Source organism: Dasypus novemcinctus, chromosome 9 (assembly GCF_030445035.2).
Source record: "Dasypus novemcinctus isolate mDasNov1 chromosome 9, mDasNov1.1.hap2, whole genome shotgun sequence".
In the NCBI taxonomy this organism is placed as follows: domain Eukaryota; kingdom Metazoa; phylum Chordata; class Mammalia; order Cingulata; family Dasypodidae; genus Dasypus; species Dasypus novemcinctus.
In genome coordinates, this window is record NC_080681.1 from 111,712,561 (window position 1) to 111,736,303 (window position 23,743).

General features: G+C 43.8%; 1 pseudogene; it reads right to left on the reverse strand.

Annotated features, from left to right (window-relative positions):
- Positions 1–22,817: 22,817 nt before the first annotated feature.
- LOC101420125 (large ribosomal subunit protein uL23-like) lies at positions 22,818–23,326 on the reverse strand (annotated as a pseudogene).
- Between the last annotated feature and the right edge of the window lie 417 nt (positions 23,327–23,743).

Sequence of the window (23,743 nt, forward strand, 5' to 3'; positions counted from 1 at the left end):
TGTCCATTGTCATCTCCTTGTTAGTTGTCTTGGTTGAGTCCAATGAACTGAGACTAGGTGTTGCAACTCTGCTGAAATTCAGGACTCAACTGGTACATGGATGCATCAAAGACTTAAGTCACTGGGATGTATATTTATCAAATATAGTGCTAATTATAGGTCCAAATAAAAGGAGCAGAAGAGCCAAGTGTAGAGAACCTATAAATGAGTCTAACTCTGTTATACTGGGAAAGATAAATTTCAAACTAAGGCCCACTGACAGGGTGCCGAATTCCTGAGCTGTCTGACCTGCTTATAGTTTTTGGATGTCTCTAGAACTCTCAGGAGTCCCACTGTTGGAGATATTGTTTACTGTGGCAGTCAGTGAGATCCTGCTGAGACTTACATAAGCGTAACCTCTGGAATGACTTCCCAACTCACTTTGAAATCTCTTAGCCATAAAAACTCATTCATATTCACCATTTCCCCTTTTGGTCAAGGTCTTTTTCCAGATGCATTGCTAGTTGATGCTTGGTAATAATCCCTCAGTGCCAGGGAGGCTCATCCCTAGGAGTCATGTCCCACACAGCGGGGAAGGTAGTACATTTTTATGCTGAGTTTGGCTTAGAGAGAGGCCACATTTGAGCAACAAGGATTTGCCTTTCTCTTGCAATGGCTTGTGATGGCTTTTAAGGGCCACCTGGATGATCTAAAATAATCTCATCACAAGATCCTTAACTTAATTGCATCTGCAAAGACCCTTTTTCCAAATAAGGTCACATTGACAGGTTCTGAATATTTGGATATGGACCTGTCTTTGGGGGGCCTCTTTTCAATCTATGGTGAGCTGATTTAAGAGGCCCCCATTTGTGCCAAAGTGCCTAATAACTGCCCTTTACTGCCTTGTTTTGCTCTCTAGTGACTCCTTACAAATCCATATGACACAGGCATGTCTACAGCCTGTTCTTCTGTGGTCCTCCAGGGTTTAGCAGCAGTTTTACAGTACATGCTGGCTTGGCTTGCTGCTGCTACAAATCCTCCCAGGTGACATGGTATAGGACATGGGGTCTAGAGCTTCTGAGTTCTAGGTCTGACTGAGCCACTGACTCTCTGTGGGACTTTGAACAAGATGCTGCTCTTCTCTGAGCCTCAGTCTTGCCTACATGCCTTTGGTCCTGCTGCTCCCTCTGCTTGGACCTCCTTTCCACCTCTCTTCTTTCTCAAATCTCAGCTTATGTCTCTTCCAGAGAACCTTTCCTTAACTCCCAAGGTGGGGCTGGCGACCCCACCTCCGTGTTCTTGAAATGGCCTGCTTCCTCGCTCATCATCTGTGCAAGATCACCAGCCTGCGAACACCTCCAGGGCTACGAGGGTGGTCAAGAGCCTGGAGCCTGACTGCCTGGGTTCAAATTCAGCTCTGCCTCTCTGAGCCTAGGTGGCCTTAGGAAGTTACTTTCCCTTTCTATACCTTCTTTTCCTCATCTGTAAAATAGAAATTTTTAAAAAGTCTCTAACCTCTAGGATTTTTGTAATAATGAATTGAAATAAATAAAATATAATAAAACAATTTTTTTGGCTATAAAGTGCTTAGAACAGTGCCTCACATAAGGGAAACACACATTGAATACTTAGTTTATCATTATTGATCTTTTATCCTCAGGGTCTGGGCGCTCACAGAAATGTTGATTGGACCCAGGTGATTCCCAAGTTCTTGCCAATTTTCTATATATTCCGATTTTGTGCCAGTTTCAAACTGGAACAGGAAAAACCAGGCAGCAGCTACAGCGAGGGAAGTCTAGAGGGGAGGTGCACCTGAGAATTCCATCTGTGATCCCCGTCCTGCCCAGAAATGATTCTGCCTCTTCGGTTTTCTTTGAGGTCTCAGCTGCCCATTTCATGTGGCTCCCCAGGAAGCAGTTGTCTGAAAGCTGTCATGAGCCTGAGCAGGCCACAGACCACCAACCTGGAAGACGCCCCTTCCGCAATATCCACAAGTGGCTGCAGTGGCAAGGGGCAGTAGAGGAGGGAGGCTGGGCCAAAAAGAGCTTGCAGCGCTGCAGGAAGGCCTTGAGTCTGCTGTGATTACGGAGTTCCCCATCTCCCAGGCCGCTGCCTCCCCGCTGCTTCCCCAACACACGCTTTTGCCCACAGGCAGCAATCCAGGTTTTTTTCCCCTGATGGACCAGTCTTGGGATTTAAGACATTAGTGGATGGAGAACACACATGGCTTGAGGGGCCTATAAGATGTTTTCAGTTATTTTATTTCTTTTTATGTACTCTGTTTTATTCTAAAACTGGATTTGAAGCATCATGATACTATTCAGTGACCTAGATTAGACTGGCACTGGACAAAGTTGTGTTTCCATCTTCTTGCCCCCAGGACACATATCTTCTCACCCCAGGCCCAGACTGTGGCCCTTCTTAGCGGCACATCACCTACGCCCAGCAGAGAACTGATTGGTCTAGCAAGAATCTTTCTCAAGGTTGCTTGTGTTTGCATTGAAAAAGTAGGAAGTCCCATCACGTCTCCTGATCCCTATTTCACTCCACTCCCAGGAGCTCAACGCTCTGGGAGATGGTTCCAGATAAACTTTCATACATTCAATCAATAAACGTTCACTAGTGCCCGGGCTGGGGATACAGAGGAGAAAATAAGAAGACTACTGGGGAGACATGCAAATTACAAATAAAACAATTGCAATAACACAGTTGGGAATAAAGTTCCATGGGAAGCGGACTTGGCCCAGTGGATAGGGCGACCATCTACCACATGGGAGGTCTGCAGTTCAAACCCCAGGCCTCCTTGACCCGTGTGGAGCTGGCCCATGCGCAGTGCTGATGCGCACAAGGAGTGCCTTGCCATGCAGTGGTGTCCCCGGCATAGAGGAGCCCCATGCGCAAGGAGTGTGCACCATAAGGAGAGCCGCTCAGTGTGAAAGAAAGTGCAGCCTGCCCAGGAATGGTGCCGCACACATGGAAAGCTGATGCAGCAAGATGACGCAACAAAAAGAGACACAGATTCCCGTGCCACTGACAACAGCAGGAGCAGACAAAGAAAGAAGAAGAACACACAGCAAAATGGACACAGAGAACAGACAACTGGGGGGGGGGAGGGAGAGAAATAAATATAATAAATAAATAAAGTTCCACAGGAGGCTCATAATGAGAGCTGACATCTTCTGAGCACTTACTATGGCTAGGCACTCTACTGTGGATTTATTGTACATTATCATCTTGAAACCTCACAATGACCCTGTGAGGCCCCCATTTTACAGATGAGCAAATGAGACTCAGAGAGCTAAAAGTAATCTGTCACAGGACCCATAGCTCATAAGTGTCTGAGCCAGATCTTTTATTTTTAAAAAAATATATTTATTTCTCCCCTCCTCACTGTTTTGGTGCTCACTGTCTACTGTCTGTGTCTGTTTGTTTTGTGCTCGTCTTCTTTTTTTTTAGGAGGCACTGGGAACTGAACCTGGGACTTCTCATGTAGGAAGAAGGCACCCAATGGCTTGAACCACCTCTACTACCACTTGTTGTGTCTCTCATTGTGTTTCCTCGTTGTGTCTCTTTGTGTGTCATCTTGTTGCATCAGCTCGCTGTGCCAGCTCATCGCATCAGCTCGCTGTCTTGCTCATCTTCTCTAGGAGGCACCAGGAACCAAATCCAGGACCTCCCGTGTGGTAGGAGGGCACCCAACTTCCTGAGCCACATCTGCTTCCCTGAGCCAGATCTTTTAGACTGAAATCCAGCTGAGAAGTCAGGGAGACTTCACAGAGGAGGCAGTTTTTAAACTGGGACTTGGAGGATGAGTAGGAGGTGGTCAAGGGGGAAAAGTGGAAGAGGAACAGGGAGAAAGACAGGCATTCAGTTGGTGGCAATATAGCTCAGCAACTTCAAGGAGTGGGAAAGAGTGATTGCTGCTCCCGCTTTCTCTCTCCCCTCCTCCTGCACCCCACAGGTACCTGACGCTGGTACAGAGCTCGCCCTGCACGTTCACACCCTGGCCTGGACCCGAGAGGCTCTCTCCCGCACCTCGCTGGCTGTCAGTGTTTCTGGGAAGCAGAGGTACAAGAGCACGTGCTTTAGGACGAAACCCACCTAGGTTCAAAGCCCAACTTTGCAACTTTGCTTTCTCTCCCTGGACCTCAGTTTCCCTTTCTGTAATAAGGAGAATTACCACTCCTAAGCTTGCTTTGATGATGAAGTGAGATGATGCAATCAAATCGCCTGGCACTGGACAAGGGCAGTAATTGGCAGCTGTTATTGTTATTAGGTACCAGTATGAACACTTCATTTCCAGCTAGTTAATTTGGGGGCCAAAACATTTTCATGGGAGCGCATGCCCAGTGGCTCTAATGACAATCTGTGGGCAAAAATCTCTGCAGAATGCAAGGAGAAGTAAATTAAATGAGGTTATTCATGTATGCAAAATGCTTTCCCTGGTGTCTGGCACATAGAGGGTGGTGCTCCAATAACAAGAGCGCTCCCTTATACATTTATAATTCAGCAAGGGTTCTGATGCAGACTTTAAATGGCCTTGACACAATGTAAATAACCATGATTTACAGAGGATTTTTTTCAGGAAAGCATCTCACGCTCAGTATCAAGGGACCTTTATCTTGTGCAACCACTTTCTCTTTACAAATCCTGTTAGGTTCTGTCTGTGTACTTTCAAGAAAAGTTGCATTTTGGCACGCTTCAATTTGTGGCTGGAAAAGAATATGATTGCTTTCCAACCAGACATCCGGTGTATGAGGCTTCCATGGAAATGATTTAATGTAAACCTTATTTTACAGTCTACCCGGCTAAGTAATTGGTCAGGAGGGAAGGGGAGAAGCTAGGAGCAATTTCCTCCGAAAAAGAAGAGAAAAATAATTAGGGAAAGGCTGACAGATAAAGGGAAATCTTTTTCTGTTCAGAGAAGACAGTCAAAATGTACATGATTCTGGTGAGGAAGAGACCACGTGGTTTGGAGCTTGCTGGATTTTCCCCCTCCCTCCCTCCCGTCCTTCTTCCCTCCTATGGACTGGGATAAAGGGAAAAAAAATTAGGGGTAGAGCAAGAAGGGGAAACAGCAACACAGATTAGCACTTCCAACTAAAAGTATATAATCCCTATGGCGGTGAGGACACTGTGGGCCAGTAAGAAAAGCCACTTGCCAGGGCTTTAGTTACGAAGGTGCTTCCAAGCCCCACAGAGATTTTTTTATATACATCCTAAGAAGTTTTAGACTGTAAGAGATCAAAAGCGAGTTAAGAGGGAAGCAGACGTGGCTCAACTGATAGGGCATCTGCCTACCATATGGAGGTCCAGGGTTCACACCCAGGGCCCCCTGACCCTTGTGGTGAGCTGGCCCACGCGCAGTGCTGCCATGCGCAAGGAGTGCTGTGCCACGCGGGGGTGTCCCCCACTTAGAGGAGCCCCACGTGCAAGGAGTGCGCCCCGCATTGAGCCACCCCCGTGACAAAAACGCAGCCCACCCAGGAGCGGTGCCGCATACATGGAGAGCTGATGCAACAAGATGATGCAACAAAAAGAGACACAGATTCCCAGTGCTGCCAAGAATGCAAGTGGACACAGAAGAACACACAGCAAATGAATACAGAGAGCAGACAACGGGGTGGGGTGGGGAGGAAGGAGAGAGAAATAAATAAAATAAATCTTAAAAAAAAAAAGGTGAGTTAAATATTTTCTATTCTAGCCAGAGCCCTACATTAAGGTTAACTCTACCCCCACATAGGGGAGCCCCCCGCGCAAGGAGTGCACCCCGTAAGGAGAGCTGCCCAGCGCGAAAGAAAGTTCAGCCTGCCCAGGAGTGGCGCCGCACACACGGAGAGCTGACACAAGATGACGCAACAAAAAGAGACACAGATTCCCGGTGCTGCTGACAAGGATAGAAGCAGTCATGGGAGAACACACAATGAATGAACACAGAGAACAGACAACTGGGGCGGGAGGGAAGGGGAGAGAAATAGATAAATAAATAAATCTTTTTGAAAAAGCGGTAAGTCTAGCAGTCATAAATAAAAGTTAAGAATTAGTGAAGCTTGGCTATTTGTAGTAAATGAATCCTCACCCTGATTTCATATATTTTAATAGATTAGGATATAGAATATGAACATTTTGCTAGTGTTTCATTGACCTTTTTAAAAAGCAAGATTTTGGGAGTAGATGTGGCTGAAGTGATTAAGCACCTGCTTCCCACATGGGAGGTCCCAGGCTCGGTCCCTGATGCCTCCTAAAAACAGAGGCAAACAAGAAATGAAAAAAAACAACTCAGGGGAGCCGATGTAGCTCAGCGATTGACTGCTAGCTTCCCGCATATGAGGTCCCAGGTTCAATCCCTGTCCTGGTCTACTTAAAAAAAAAGCTTTCTCTATTCACTAAGCACATTTTCTGTGAAGCTTTTGAATCATCAGCCAGTTGGACAAATATTTATTGAGTATCTAATGTTTGTCAGGCCAGTGGGTAGAGGTAGAGATAAAGCATGCAGGGTGCCTTCCTTCATGGAGCTGATAGTCTAGGAGAAGAGATAAACATTCAACAAAAATTACACCATTTTATTAAGGTTATGATAAGTACTGAAAAGGGACATTTCAGCCATGTGCAGTTCTGCATGAGCAGAACACAAAAAATATGAGCCTAAATTCAAGGAGTAAAATAGGAGTCATTCAGAACATAAGTCCCAGCACCCCAAAGCATGAGCATCAAGAACTTTCTGAGGGTGGCGGACTTGGCCCAGTGGTTAGGGCGTCCGTCTACCACATGGGAGGTCCCCAGTTCAAACCCCGGGCCTCCCTGACCCGTGTGGAGCTGGCCCATGCGCAGTGCTGATGCATGCAAGGAGTGCCCTGCCACGCAGGGGTGTCCCCCGTGTGGGGGAGCCCCACGCGCAAAGAGTGCACCCATAAGGAGAGCCGCCCAGCGCGAAAGAAAAGTGCAGCCTGCCCAGGAATGGCGCCGTACACAAGGAGAGCTGACACAACAAGATGATGCAACAAAAAGAAACAGAGATTCCCGTGCCGCTCACAACAACAGAAGCAGACAAAGAAGACGCAGCAAAATAGACACAGAGAATAGACAACGGGGGCGGGGGGGGGGGGGAGAGAAATAAATAAATAAATAAATAAATAAATAAATCTTAAAAAAAAAAAACTTTGAGTTCAGTTGAACTTAATTCAGTCTTTTTTCTTCCATTTTTTATTTTTTAGTAGCCATTATGTGTAAGGCACAAAGCAGACACGATCCTTGCCCTCAACAAGCTTGCACTCTAGGTGGGGGACAGACAAGTGGAAATGACCTTTGCCAGTTCTTGTATTACGGCCTGACGCTAGGCTAAGCACTCACACTCATTTAATCTTAACAACCCTATCAGGTAAATGCTATCATTATCCCCGTTTTTCATATGGGAAAACCGAGACACAGGTTTGTGAAGCAACTTGCTCGCGATCACACAAGTAGTCCTTGGTGGGGTGGGCATTTGAACCCAGGCAGTGTGGTTCCGGGGCCCGGCCAGGCCACCGTTTGCTTCATGCTGTGAGAGCCAGCATTTAGACCTCCTTAGGAGGGACGCTATCGGTCCAGAATTTGGAAACATCACACCATGGAAGCAATGGGAACAGCCTGAAAGCAGAACAGAAATCCCTGGGGTTCAGAAGGGCTTCTGGGTGAAAAAAGAATCCCTTCCCTTTTCGGAATTCATCTAGTCTCATCCCCTAGTTTTTTGATTGACCCTCTCTGAGCTTGTGGAAGAAGCGGAGAGTGTTTAACCAGCCTGGGGAAAGAGGGCGGGGAGGTGACCGCCCTGGGCTGGGAGCCCGGAGGCTCCTGATTGCCCGTGGCCTGCTGTGTGGCCTCGGGCAGACCCTGGACCTCCCTGGGCCTCACTTTCTTCTCTTAGCTAGTCTCACCACTTCCACAGTGTAATGCTGCCAAATTCTGGACCAAGAGCCTGGGATGAGGAAATGGAGGCAGAGTTTATGACCTTCCTCAAGGTCACACAGCTTAGAAGTGAGGGACCTGTCCTTTCCAGGCTAAAATGCCCAGCTCCCGAGGCCACTTAGTGCCCAGGGTGGAGACGGGCTTGCTCTCAGACGGTTTCTCTAGCTTATTCCCCCCACGCAGTGGGTAACTCCTCCCCACCCCCTCCCAGCCATCTGGTGGACTTCCTGAGGCACACAGCAGCCTGGGTCTGTAATTAATGATGCAAGTATTTCCCTGAAAAAGAATTCAAACCAACTGGGCATTTGCAGCCTCAGCTGTTGGGGTGGCAAGTGCCGCCTCGGTTATTTCTGAGATAATTAATGAGTGTGCTTGTCTGATCTCACTTGAGGTGTGAGCAGCAGGAGAACGGTGGGGAGGGTTTGCTGCTGCTGCCCCATGAGGGACTTGGGGGGTTATTTTTATAAATTGGGCCTCAGAGCCTTTGCCGGAGCGGCCTCTCCTTTCCTGGCTTCAAGATGGCGCACGGTCTGCCCGCACTCGGGAGGAACCGAACAGTAGGCAGGCCTCCCCTCACACGCGGTCCACTCAAGCCCCACCCCAAAGCACGCCTGCCCTGTCCCTGTCTGGCTCACGCCACTGAGGTCACGCCCAGTTAGAGCCAGAGGCCACCTTAGGTATTTGGGGTCCTCCTTATCACTGTAACCCCAGGCCAGTGGCTTAGAAACCACATCTACCACGTGCCGGGCTCGCTAGCAGCCTCCTTTTCTCTTATCATGCCTTCATGGAAGAGGGAGTTAATCACATCCATTTTCCAGATGGGGGGATTGAGGCTTAGAGAGGTGACATCGCCTGCCTGGAACCCCACAGGTAGTACGAGGCACAGGTGGGGTTGAAGGCAAGGTCTTCTGGTCCCTGGAACTCGAGAGCCAGCTGATCATGGACCCCAAGCTGGCTGGACATCCCACTGGGACGAAGCATCTGACACTCAGCCAGCCCTTCACCTGGTCTCACTTAGACACCACTGGGGAATAAAATCCACCAACTCTCTCCCCCTCCCAAAATAAGGAAAATGCGATTTTAGGGGCCCCAGCGGTCCTCTAAGGACCCTGCACGGGCCGTGCCAGGCACGGCAGCCCAGGTCCCTTTAATCGACCGGGGAGTTTGCATGTTTCTCACCTGCTGGGCAAAGGAAGCACTTGGAGGACCAAGCCTGTTGGATTAAAAATAGTGTTTGTGTTCCTGAGTGTGACAGAGTTGGACTAGATATGACCTTTCAACACAGGACTCCTCTGTTACTTTTACTGAACCTGTGGTTGGTGCTGGGGTTGGTGTATACTCAGGAGACCTGAATCTCTGAACTGTCCATGTGACAGCCAGGCCCTGAGCCTCAGCAGACTTGCAAATCCTACCCTCTGGTTTACTGGACTTACCCCGGCCAGCTAACAGGGAGGTGAAGAAGGTCAACCAACACACCAGGGAGCAAGAGTGCCTACAACTGCAAGCAGGAGAATTGCATCCATCATCCATGTGGAATCTAAGCCCCCTCTCGATATAGAGGTGGAGTGGACATCACCATCCCAGGGTCCACAGGATGGAGGAATAGAGTATGGATTAGAGTGGACTTGCTGATATTCTACTATGGAACTATTGTGATTAGTAATGGAAGAAATTGTAGCACTGATGTGGAGAAAGTGGCCATGGTAGCTGCTGAGGGTAGGGAAAGAGAAGAAGAGATATGACATGGGGGCATTTTCAGGACTTGGAGTTGTCCTGGGTGGTACTGTAGGGATAGATAACTGGACACTGTAGGTCCTGCCATGGCCCACTGGGTGGACTGGGGGAGAGTGTAAAGTACAATGTAAACCACTATCCATGTGGTGCAGCAGTGCTCCAAAATTTATTCACCAAATGCAATGGATGTCCCACAGTGCTGAAAGAGGTTGTTGATGTGGGAGGAGTGGGGTGAGGTGGGTTGGGGGTATATGGGGACCTCATATTTTTTTAATGTAACATTTAAAAAATAAATAAATAAAAATAAATAAATAAAAATAAGGTTTAAAAAAAAGAGAGAGAACCTGAAACTTCTGAGGACAAGGGAAGCTCTTCCTGCCATATCCGAGACACCAAGAGTTGGCGTGAAAATCTTCCAGAGTCCTGGGCCTCTGTTAGCCTGCGCCCTCTGTCACTGATTGGAAGACTCTGGAGCTTTGTTAATGTTAATTAAATGTCAAAATGAATTAAGCATTGTGACAAAAACAAATCAAAGCAATTTTTCAAATACTATTTTTTATTACGAAAGTTGTGCATGGACATGTGTAAAGAAAAAGTTATTTTTATATTTAAAATCTTTATTGTGGTAACTATATACAATATAACATTTGCCATTTTAACCACTTATTAGTATATAATTCAGTGCTGTTAATTCACAAAAATTCATTTTTTCAAATGTCTAAACAAATATGTGAATGTGGAGTCTTAGAGAGGTGTATGTTTATTTACTTTCTCTTTTTATAAAAAAATGAATCATTCTATTCATTTATTGTTCTGGAACTTGCTTTTTTTCATGTAACAATATATTGTGGACACCTTTCCAAGTAAATATATAAAGATCTGCCGATTATTTTGATTAATTAATCTACAATTTTAATAATACAACACATGGTTCAAAATTCCAACAACACACGAGTATTCAAAGATGTGCTTCCTTCCCACCCTCTCCTCCAGGAACCAGCTGTCTTCACAACAGGAACCAGCATTACCTCTCTCATGATTCCTTCGAGAGCCATGTTAATTGCGGATAACAACATACCTTGTCTCTCCCATTTCACATGCTAATAAATAATATATGCGCATATATTAAATAATAAATACGTGTTGTACGTATACTATATACTGTTCTGCATCTTGCTTTTTTCCATTGAATGCCATGTCTTAGAAGCCATTCCATATCCATATGTAACATTTCATCTTTTTTAAAAGTAAACTTTATTTCAACTTCAAAAAGTAAAATAACAGACAAAAGGCAGCTTAACAAAGTATGGAAGCATTACTCTAAAAATTTTTGTCCAGACACAGTTATCCCATTTAATCCTAAAAACAAACTCAAACTTCAGAAAGATCCATAAATGAGCACAGATTGGTTAAATGACATGACAAAGGTCTCCTTGTTAATGAAGACAATGAAAGGAAAAAATGCTTAATCATGTTCATATCTCATAAAACTAAACCCCATGTTCTTTTTTTTACCTTTAGCATTAATATAGGACCTTCCTTGCCTTTGCTACAAAAATATTACTATTAACTATAGTCTATAAATTACATTAGATGTATTTTTCCATGTGTCTTAACACCATGTTCTTAACACCTTATAGTAGAACAATTTTGTATTTATATTATTAACCACAATCCTCATCTACTACCAAAATCCCTGTTACACAGTCCCTAGATTATCCTCTAGCTGTCTCTCAATTAACATGAACCTCCCTAGACTATCCCTTTCAGCCACAGTCGAATTTATAAATTGGCAGTGTTAGTTATACTCATTACAGTGTGCTACCATCAACTCCATCCATTACTACATATTTACAATTGACCTTATTAAACATTTGACATACATTCAGCATCAGCTCCCCTCTCTCAATCCACATTCTGTCTCCTACTAACCTACACTCTACAGTCCAACACCGTAAGGTTACTCATTGTACTTAGTTCATATCAGTGAGACCATACAATAGACTTCCTTTTGCGTCTGGCTTATTTCACTCAACATAATATCCTCAAGGTTCCTCCATGCTATCATGCGCTTCCCCAGTTCGTTTCTTCTTACAGCTGATTAGTATTCATCATATGTTTATACCACATTTTGTTTATCCATTCATCAATTGCTGGGCACTTAGGTTATTTACATCTTTTAGCAATTGTGAATAATGCTGCTTTGAACATCGGTGTGCAAATATCTGTTTGTGTCCTTGCTTTCAGTTCTTCTGAATATATTCCTTTTAAATTTTTTTTTAATTAGAGAAGTTATGAGTTCATAAAACAATCATTCATAATATGCAGAATTCCCATATATCACCCCTCCACCAACACCTTACGTTGGTGTGGAACATTTGTTACAGGTTATGAAAGACCATGATCAGTCTGTTACCACTAACTATGGTCCATAGCATACACTTGGTATATTTTTTCCACGTACCCCCTATTATTAACACCATGTATTAGTATTGTACATTCGTTATAGTTCATGGGAGAACACGCTCATATTTGTACTGTTAACCACAGTCCATCTTCCACCACCTGGTTCACTGTGTTATTCAGTCACATGCCTTGCACATTCTGAGTTTTCCTGAGTATAATCCTAGTAGCGGGATTGCCGGATTATATAGCAGGTCTATATTTCGCTTCCTGAAGGACCGCTAAACTATCTTCCATAGAGGCTGCACCATTTCACACTCCCACTAACAGTGAAGGAGTGTTGGTTTCTCTCCACATCCTCTCCACCCCTTGTCGTTTTCTGTTTTGTTTTCTGTTTTTTTAAATAATGGCCATTCTGTAGGTTGTGAAATGGTATCTCATGTAGTTTTGATCTGCATTTCTCTAATAGCTAGTGATGTTGAGCATCTTTGCATGTGCTTTGTAACCATTTGTATTTCTTCTTTGGAAAAGTGTCTGCTCAAATCCTTGCCCATTTTTAAATTGGGTTGCTTGTCTTTTTGCCATCGAGTTGTGTGATTTCTTTATATAACATGAAAATCAAACCCCGGTCGGATATGTGGTTCCGGAGGATTTCTCCCAATTGAGTAGGCTGCTTTTTCACCTTCTTATCCAAATCATTTGAAATACAAAAGTGTTTAATGTTGAGACAGTCTCGTTTATTTTTTTCTTTCATTGCTCATGCTTAGGTGTAAGGGCCAAGAAACCACCACCCACCACAAGATTTCGACTATGTTTCCCCACATTTTCTTCTAGGAGTTTTATGCTTCTAGTTTTTATATTTGGGTCCTTGATCCATTTTGAGTTAATTTTCTTTTAGACATGAATATCTGGTTTTCCCAGCACCATTTGTCGAACAGGACGTTCTCGCCCAGCTGGGTGGGCTTGATAGCCTTGTCAAAAGCACTTGACCATAGAAGTGAGAGTGGATTTCTGAACCCTCAATTCAATTCCATTGGTCAATCTGTCTTTCATTATGCCAGTACCATACTGCTTTCTTGCATTCTTTTTGTTAGCTAATATTCTATGGTAGGCATGTAGACTGGTTTATCTAGCCCTTCTCTCTCTGAAAGATGTTCAGGTTGCTTCCAGTTTTGTTTGTTTTTACAAATATTGCTTCAGTGAATGTCCTTGAATACATATCTTTATGTACTCCTGCTTTTCTTCATTTGGACAGATTCCTAGAAGTGGAATTGCTAGGTGAAAGGGTAAGAATGTTTTCAGTTTTAATAAAAATTACCAGGTTGCTTTTCCTAAATGTAGCAATTTTGGGATCCCCAACACTTCTTCATGTTTTTATTTCATTTTTAAAGGAGGTACCAGAATTTGAACCCAGGACCTCGCACATTGGCAAATAGGCACTCAATTACTGAGCAAAACCTGCTCCCTCTCCATGTTTTTAGAATTTACATTTTTGCTCATCTGATGAGAGAAAAAATGGCATTTCCCGGTTCTAAATGTGCATTTCCCTGACCACCTGTGAGGTTGAGTGTCTTTTCATATGCTTTTTGGCCATTTGCAAGCACTTCTATGAATTGTCTGTGACCCTGCTCATTTTTCTAGTAGGTTCTTTGTCTTCTTCCTGTTTACTTCTTGGCACCACGTTTCACACTGACCTTTTGTTTTGTGTGGAAGTGTTTCCCCCTAATCAATTATCTTAACCTTGTTTACAGTGTCTTTTGCCATAGAGAAAAGTTTATTTTTTGTGTAGTCATATCTGACAAGCATGATAATATTTTAAGGAATAAGGAATTTATTTTTATCTTAAAAGATACGCATTTTTATTTTAGATGGTGTGATTTCAATGTGACTGCTCATTTTACTTGCTTGCCATATGCTTTACTATTCTAGGTAATGAGAAAGATAGAAAATAACAGAGGTCAGTTGCTACATCAAAGTTTTTTACACAGTTTTGCTTCAAATGACTCCCCCTTTCTAGATTATTATAGCAAAGATGACTCAGTGGTTTGTTGTATATTCACAGAGTTGTGCAAACATTACCACTATGTAATTCCAGAACATTTCATCACCCCAAATGCAACCCCGTGGCAGGTGCTATTCTTATCCCACTTTAGGCAAGAGGAACCCGACGGCCAGGGAAGTGAAGCAAACGGGCTGAGACCGCACAGGTAAGTCTGGATTTGAACTGAAGGCCCACTGCCCGGGAAGGGTCCTCTTGAGGGAGAATCACTGTTTTATTCGAGGAATTGCCAAAATATCTTCGGCTTTGCGGACCACGTAGTCTCTGGTGCAACCACTCAACTCTGCCACCTTCCCGCAGAAGCAGCCCCAAGCGCTGTGTAAACAAATGATGCGGCTGTGTTCCAATAAAACTTCATTTATGGACACAGAAATTTAAATTTAATAGAGTTTTCATGTGTCACAAAATATATTATTATCTTGAGTTTTATTCTAACCATTTGAAAATGTAAACACCTTAGCTCACCACAGGCCATACAAAAACAGGTTGAAAACAAAACAAAACAAACAAACAAACAAAACACAGACTGATGATGATGGACTCCCCGAAGGCACGGCCTATGCCTTAGAAGTCTTTGTCTCTGCTAAAGTGCCTCATAGGGGGCAAAGCCACAATGACGAACTTGTGTTTTTTGATTGAATTTAGGGAAAACCAAGGGAGACTCTATTTGAGAAAGAAATGTCGAAAAGAACAAGAGTGGGTCAGGATTCAAGCAGAAGGCAGACACATAGAGACTGTCTTATGGAGTTAGACCCAGAAGGGACCTTACGGAGTCAGAGACGCTATTTCAAAGGCAGGAGTATAAGATGTGTGAGGCATCCTCCAGCTCAGCAAACCCCGCGTTTAAGAGAGAACCTGGCACAGAGTAGGCCCACTAGGCATCTGCTATTCTTACTTTTAGTTATATTACTAGTTTTTGGGTGAGATTCCTATAACATAAAATTAACCATTTTAAAGTGTACAATTCAGTGGTATTTATACAATCACAATGTTATACAACCACCACCTATATCAAATTCCAAACCATTTTCATCAAGCCCAAAGAACCCCTATACCCATCAAATAGTTACTCCTGTTCTTCTCTCTTTCCAGCCCCTGGCCACCACTGATCTGATTGCTGTCTCTGCAAATTTACCTATTCTGGTTTTTTTCATATAAATCAAATAATACAAATGTGATCTTTCATGTCTGGCTTCTTTCCTTAGCATAATGTTTTTTTATCCATTCATCCACTGATGCACATTTGGGTTGTGTCCTGCCCTAGTTTTCCCAGCATCCATTCCTCTTTCTTCTGGTGTCAGTGACCTGATTTTCCTTTGGGGGATGCCCACTGCAGGCGTTGTAGTTCAGGTAGGCTTGGCTTCCAGCTATAACCCATGCCTGGCTAATTAGCACATTCTATCCATATGCTACAGTGATTGGTGCAGAGATAGGCACATGACCCAGTTTGATACATTCAGAGTCAGTCCGAGGACTTTTTCTGAATCTATTTGAGATAGAGGCACTCTCTTGCTGCTAGGGTTGTTGAACAGGTTAGACAGTCACCTGAGGTTGTAGTTTTGTTACGTTAAGGGAGAGCCTGTTTGAGAATAAAGCTGATACAGTGGTGAACAGAGCCTGGACCCAGCTATACCTGAAGTAGTTCTATTCCTAGACTTTTTCAGTTGAGGGAGGCAATAAATCTGTCTTCTAGACTCACACGCAAACTTTTTTTTTTCTTTGCTTAGCCCAAAAGAGTCTTGACTAACAATGGACTGGGTAAATATAAGTTGAATGAATGAATGTATTCTCGGTGCTTGGTATACTCCTTGGCACACAGTAGGTGCTTAACTTATCTTTATGGAATGAAGCTCCCTGATTAACTTGAGAAGGAGCTTTATTTGTTGGAAAGAGAGGCAGGGCTAAGATAAGAAGTCTAAGATGGTATGGAAAATTTGGGTTGCATATTTTCTTGCACTGAAGACACCCATTGAAGCCATCCAGACTAGAAAGGACTAGTCTTTCCAGGTGGATTCTTCTTGGATCAGAATCACACAGCTCTTGGTTCAGTTGTTTGGATGGGTCATTGAAACAAAAGGCCTTCCCAAGGCGTGCATGGTAGAGGTGGAGAGTGTCATGCACTTGGTCAGACATTGGATCATCATCAGTGAAACAAGTCATCCAGAGGCTACCAAAGTGCTGCTAGGTCGGACTTCTAATAAAGCGCAACCTAGTGGCCACAGTCACAGTCTAGGCAGGGTCCCCAGAATTCAGGTGATGTGTGGACTTCCATGGGGAAAAATTACCTCTGGGTTTTCACTAGCCTCTACTTGAAAGGTAGCATCACCTTCAGTTTCGAATGAGGGCAACAGACCACACACTTATTAGTAGTTCCTGTGGTTTTGGTACCAATAAAAATCACAGATATTTTTGTATCACATTATGGTTATTGCAGGTATCTTGAAATAATGCTTATGATCAACACAAGTCTGAAATTAGAGCAGTTATTAGACCAGCCTCTAGATCTTGTTATTTTATGCATTAATAAAAAAAACACTTTTTAAAATTATATCATGGATTTCTTTTTAAATATTTTGGCAATTGCATTTCATTATAATTTGTTTCCCTTGTAGTCCTATTTAATCATGTGCATTTAAACCTTTTCTGGTCTTTTGCTCTTTCTTGCCTTCACCCTGTCCCAGTGCCTGCTGTCCATGCCTTATTCTGGCTTCTTCGTCCCCACCTGGATCAATATGCAAATAAAACTTGGGCATTTATAATCTATAATGGGGAATTGTAACCTGTAAGTCAGCCCTCTTCATCATTCTTCAGCCCCTTCCTCCCTACCTGGTACCTATGATCTGTTATTTTCTCCCATTTCTCTTCCCTCCCTACCTTAACAAATTACTGGCCTAACTATAATAAATAAATAAAGACATTCTCTGAGGAGGAGTCCAAAGTTTTCACCAGATCACCAAAGGGGTCCATGGTCCAAAAACAGTTTAGGAGCCCCCAACGAGGCCTGGTTGTGTTGTTCTCCGCAGTGGGAGATTGAATCATGAACTCAGCACCCGACCTGTTCTTAGTCTTAATCTGCGTTTCCATGAGCGTGAACCCATTTGCAAAGGGGACCTTTAGAAGATGCTATCAAAGCCATGGCCAAACTGAATCAGGGTGGATTTTATCCGTGTCACTGGAGGCCTGGTAAAGAGATGACATTTGAAAGCAGTCAGTAGAAACCAGAAACCAGAAGAAGCCAGAGTGAGGGAACAGTGCGAGAGGAGGCAGAGAAGCCAGGTCACCAAGAGATGGAGGCAGGGGAGCGAGCCAGGAACCCCAGGAGGGCAGCAAGCCAGCCCAGGACAGTACGCCCTCCAGGAGAAAGCCTGCCAGTCAAGACCCTGATCCTGGCTCCGAGCCTCCAGAACCGTGAGGCTTAGGCCAGCCCGCTGTGTGGACTTTGCAGTCGCTGGCCTGGCAGGCTGAGACCCTCCCCGAGTCCAGTCCTTACCTCAGTGAACCTCAGGCTGCTCCTCCGTAAAACACCAACCATGTCTATCTCAGGAGATTGCCCTAAGGTTTAAAAGAAATAAACACTGTGTCTAGCCTACTGCTTAACAGAGCTACGGGAGGAAATCTAGACATGTTTATTTCCCTTCCTTCCCTTCAAGCATTTCCCAGTCGGTGATACAGCAGAAAGCACAGGATTTGATGCCAGACCTTCCTGGGTTCAAATCCCCCTTCTGCCTTTTTCACTAGCTGGGTACTTACCTAAGGGCCTTAACCTTTCTAAATCTCAGTTTCTTCATCTTCAAAACTGGGCCATTTCTTCTCAATAGTGTCTTGAGGATGAAAAGATATTTTCAAATATAAAATGCCCCACATGGTGCCTGGTGCATAGTAGATTTCAAAAAATAGAAGCTGCCGTCATCAAACATCCCAACAATTCCAATATGAAAAAAAATCTGGGCACCACCTAGTACAGGCCTAAGTCTTCTTTTCTTTGCCAGCGAATCACCTGCATGCCCTCCCCACCTTTGGAGAGGCACGTTTTCCCAAGTGATGAGCCGGCCAGAGCTTTCTCCTCCCCCCAGCCACCCCGCAGGCTGAGCTCTGGAGGCAGCTCAGCAAGACAATCCCGTGCTGTAACCAAGCCCGAAAGGCTCCACCGACGGAGCTGAAACAGCCTCCAGGAGACCTCACCCCCTCGTGTTATAAATGGGCCCACTCCAGCAGCCTCTCCCTAGCACCCAGCACTGGGCCCACCTCCCTCCCCCCATTGGTGCGGGAACCCAGGCTGCAGAGGAGCCCTGGAGCAGGGCTGACGGCTGCCCAGCCTGCGAGCACCTCTCTCCCTTTTTCTCAAGACTGCAGGGCCCGCACGGATCTGCTAATTGTGTTTGCATTTGGGTTAATTTGTATTTGTGCTGAGCATGCATCCACACCCCCCACTGCAGGCACAGATGAGCTCGTTGTACCTCTGAAAGGAATATAATTAAGGCAATTTAGCATCTTCCTCAAAAACCGCTCTTTCTCTGCAAGGGAGGAAATGTCTTTTGGAGCTGCTTTAGAAAGTATGAGTTTACTTCTGTGTTGCTCACAGCCACAGCTGGTCCAGTCTGGTAGGGGTGGGAGGAAAGAAGTGGGAAGCTTTTCCTTTTTTTTTTTTTGCCTAGCATCGGGGCAGGAGACACCTCTCCTCAAAGCTGAGGCACAGGCTTCCTTTGTGACTTTCAAAAGGTCTCTTTCCCATTCTGGGCCTCAATTTCCTTGTTTGTTAAAAGAAAAAAAACTCACAAAAATAAAACAACTCAGCAATAGTTTCGAGAACTGCCCCACTGATTGAGGATCCTTGGAAATGCTTAACACGTTTCACAAGTGGTCACAGGTTTAGAAGCATTCTTTGCTTTATTGAAAACGCCCTTTTTTTTTTTTTAGTATTTGTAGAATTTTAGAGGCAGAAATCATAACCCAAAACACTTCTTACGTAACGTGAAACATGAGTTGTTGATGTAAAGTAGCTTGTTCTAAAGAGCCTGTCCCTTTTTTTTTTTGAGTTACCGGGGCTGGGTATTGAACCAGGACCTCACATGTGGGAAGCTGGTGAGCCACATCAGCTCCCCTGAGTTGGTTTTCTCTTTTATTTGCTTATTTGTTTTTAGGAGGCACCGAGGACTGAACCTTGGACCTTTCATGTGGGAAGTGGGTGCTTAACTGTTTGAGCCACATTCGCTCCCTCCCTAGTTGGTTTTTTTCTTTCTTTAATACTTTTTTAAAAAAATTTTTTTAAAGATTTATCTATTCACTTCTCTCCCTCCACCGCCCCCCCCCCCCGGGCCGTCTGCCCTCTGTGTCCACTCGCTGCGCCCTCCCATCTGCCTCTGCAGCCTCAGCGGCACAGGAATCTGTGCTTCCCTTCCTTGCGTCATCCTGCTGTGTCAGCTCTCTGCGTGTGCAGCACCATTCCTGGTCAGGTTGCGCCTTCCCTTGCGCTGGGCGGCTTCCCTAGCGCTGGGCGGCTCCCCTCACGGGGCTCACTCCCTACGTGTGGGGCTCCCCTATGCGGGGGACACCCCTGCGTGGCACGGCACTCCCCCTGCGCATCAGCACTGAGCATGGGCCACACGGTCAAGGAGGCCCCGGGGTTTGAACCAGGGACCTCCCATGCAGCAGACGGATGCCCCAACCCCTGGGCCAAGTCCACCGCCCTTATTTTTTTTTAAATCACACAAGTTAACAGGCTTGTAAAAAAAATGCCAGTGATATAGCTACATAGCGAGTAAAAGGTAAAAGTCCTTTGCAGTCTCCTTCCCCAACCCAGCCCTGTCTTTGCCCAGCTGACCACTCTTAGCTCCATGTGATTCCTTCCAGGTTACTTTTCTGACGTTTCCATGCATTTATATAGTTTGGGAGTGTTTGGGGTTCGTGAGTGGGATTGTACCACAATTACTGTTCTGAAACTTGCTTTTTTACACTTAAGCAATGTGTCTCAGGTAGCTTATCATATTGAATCACAGAAATCTCTCTATATACTATTAGTTATTCAACCAAAGGCACTTAAGGCATTTTCTTTTTTCCCCACTATGATAAGCATGCAGCTATGTTCTTGTGTGACAGTACTTTTGTAAGATTGTCAAAAAACCTGTTTAGGGAAGCGGACTTGGCCCAGTGGTTAGGGCATCTGTCTACCATATGGGAGGTCCGCAGTTCAAACCCCGGGCCTCCTTGACCCATGTGGAGCTGGCTCATGCACAGTGCTGATGCGCACAAGGAGTGCCGTGCCACGCGGGGTGTCTCTCGCATAGGGGAGCCCCACGCACAAGGAGTGTACCCCGTAAAGAGAGCCGCCCAGCACGAAAGAAAGTGCAGCCTGCCCAGGAATGGCGCCGCACACACGGAGAGCTGACACAACAAGATGACACAACAAAAAGAACACAGATTCCCGGTGCCGCCGATAAGGATAGAAGTGGTCACAGAAGAACACACAGCGAATAGACACAGAGAGCCGACAATGGGGGGGAAAAAGGGGCGGGAATAAATGTTAAAAAATTAATCTTAAAAAAAAAACCTGTTTACATAAATTTTTTTCACTCTAAAAATAATTTATTGACGTGCATCATTCATACATGAACATACATAAGTTAAAATTGTTGGGGGGTGGGGGGTATTTGGGGACCTCATTTTTTTTAATGTAACATTTAAAAAAATAAAGACAAAAAAAATTGTGAATTTACAAAACCAACATAATACATTGCCCCACCACAAATACCTTGTATTTTGTGAAACATTTGTAACAAATTATGGAAGAGCATCATCAAAGTATTACTACTAACTATAGTCTATATCTTATATTTGCTGTATTTTTCCCCAAACCCACTCTACTTTTTTTGTTCATAAACCATACAATTTATGTAAAGTGTACAATCAATAGCATTTGGTATAATCACCAAGTTGTGCATTTATCACTTCAATCAATATTAGAGCATTTTCATCACTAAAAAAAAAAAAAAACCCAACAAAAAACAAGCCACTATCATACCCATATGTTCGCACTAATTACAAATCCTATGATGTGCTTTCACATTTCTATTCATTTCCAAACAACTTTTAACTAATTCTGCACAGATTAAACCTCAGCTTTCCATTCTCTAACCACATTCTTTTCTCTGGTGAGTTGTATTTTAGTTATTAACTCCATGAGCTTGCTCATTATATTTAGTTCATAATAGCGAAGCCATACAATATTTGTCCTTTTGTACCTGGCTTGCTTCACTCAATATAATGTCCTCCAGGTTCATCCACGTAGTCATATGCTTCACAACTTCATTTCTTCTTACAGGTGAATAATATTCCATTGTGTGTACATACCACAGTTTGTTTATCCATTCATCAGTTGATGGACACCTGGGTTGTTTCCAACTTTGGGCAATTGTGAATAAAGTTGCTATGAACATCGGTGTGCAAATGTCTGTTTGTGTCACTGCTCACCGTTCTTCTGGGTATATACCTAGTAGTGGTATTGCCAGGTCACATGATAGATCTAGATCTAACTTCCCTAGGAACTGACAAACAGAATTCCACAGTGGCTGTACCATTCTACATTCCCACCAGCAGTGAATTCCTGTCTCTCTACATCCTCTCCAAAAGTTGTAGTTTTCTATTTTGTTAATAGTGGACATTCTAGTAGGTGTGAAATGATATCTCATTGTAGTTTTGATGTGCATTTCCCTAATAGCCAGTGATGCTGAGCCTTTTTTCATGTTTTTTTTTTTCATTCATATTTCTTCTTTAGAAAAATGTCTATTCAGGTCTTTTGCCCATTTTTTAATCAGGTCATTTGTCTTTTTATTGTTGAACTATAAGATCTCTTTATATATCATGGATATTAGCCCTTGTCAGATGTCTGATTTCCAAATATTTTCTCCCATTGAGTCAGCTGCCTTTTAATCCTCTTCACAGAGTCACTTGAGGTGCAGAAGTGTTTAATTTTGAGGAGGTCCCATTCATCTATTTTTTCCTTTTGTTTCTCGTACTTTGGGTATAAGGTCTTATAGATATTTCCCTACATTATTTTCTAGGAGTTTTTTGGTCCTGGCTTTTATGTTTAGGTCTTTGATCCATTTTGAATTGATTTTTGTATAGGAGTGAGTTAGGAGTCCTCTTTCAGTTTTTTGGTTGTAGATATCCAGGTCTCCCAGCACCATTTTTTTTAAGAGATTTTTCTGCCCCAGAAAAGTGGACTTGGTCATCTTATCAAAAATCAGGTGAGGTGAGGATCTATTTCTGAACTCTGAATTCGATTCCACTGATCAACGCATCTATCTTTATGCCAACACCATGTTTTGACCACTGTAGCTTTATAATACACTTCAAGTTCAGGGAGCATGAGTCCTCCAACTTTGTTCTTCTTTTTTGGATGTTTTTCACTATTTGGGACCCCTTTCCCTTCCAAATAAATTTGGCAATTGACTTTTCTATTTCTGTAAAGTAGGCTGTTGCTTTGAATCTATAAATCAGTTTGAGTAGAATTGATGTCATGATGTTTAGTCTTCCAACCCACGAACACGAAATGTCCTTCCATTTCCATTTGTTTAGAACTGCTTTGATTTCTTTTAGCAGTGTTTTATAGTTTTCTGCATACAGATCCTTTACATTAGGGTGTCTAATTTGTTGGCATATTGTTTCTCGTAATATCTTTTTTTTTTTTTTTATGGTCACAAAACTTAATATATTTAAAATTAGCCAGCTGGACTCAGTTTAGATGATCCCAATTTTGTTGGCAACAACCAAAGCATCAATGTCAGGAGCCAGTGGAACATATGCCTTCTTCTCTCCATCAGGCCTGATCAGGGTGTTGACCTTGGCCACATCAATGTCATAGAGCTTCTTCACAGCTTGCTTGATCTGGTGCTTGTTGGCTTTGACAGCCACAATGAGCACAAGTGTGTTGTTGTCTTCAATCTTCTTCACGGCTGACTCAGTGGTCAGGGGGAACTTGATGATGGGTGGTCAAGCTTGTTTCTCCTGGGGGCACTTTTCCAAGGATATTTGGGCTGTCTCCTGAGACGCAGCGTCTTAGGCCACCGAAGGTGGGTGACGTGCAGATCGTCTTTTTTTGTGTGTGTGGTTGTGGATGCCTTTCAGTACTGCCTTCTTGGCTTTGAAAGCTTTTGCTTTGGCTTCGATTTTGGGAGGGGCAGGCGCTTCCTTCTTCGCTTTAGGCGCCATCTTTGTGAAAAAGGCTCTCGTAATATCCTTTTATGCTCCTTTTTATTTCTGTGGGGTCAGTTGTAATGTCCTTTCATTTCTGATTTTATTTATTTGTATCTTCTCTCTTTTTTTCTTTGTTAGTCTTGCTACTGGTTTGTCGATTTTATTGATTTTCTCAAAGAACCAGCTTTTGGTTTTGTTGATTTTCTCTATTGTTTTTTTTGGTCTCAATTTCATTTAATTCTGCTCTAATCTTTGTTATTTCTTTCTGCTTCTTTGGGATTAGCTTGCTGTTCTTAGTTTCTCCAATCGCTTAGTTCTTTGATTTTAACTCTTTCTTTTTTTTTTTTTAGTATAGGCATTTAGGGCTATAAATTTCCCTCTCAGCACTGCCTTTGCTATTTATCCCATAGTTTTTTGTTTTCTTTTCTTTTT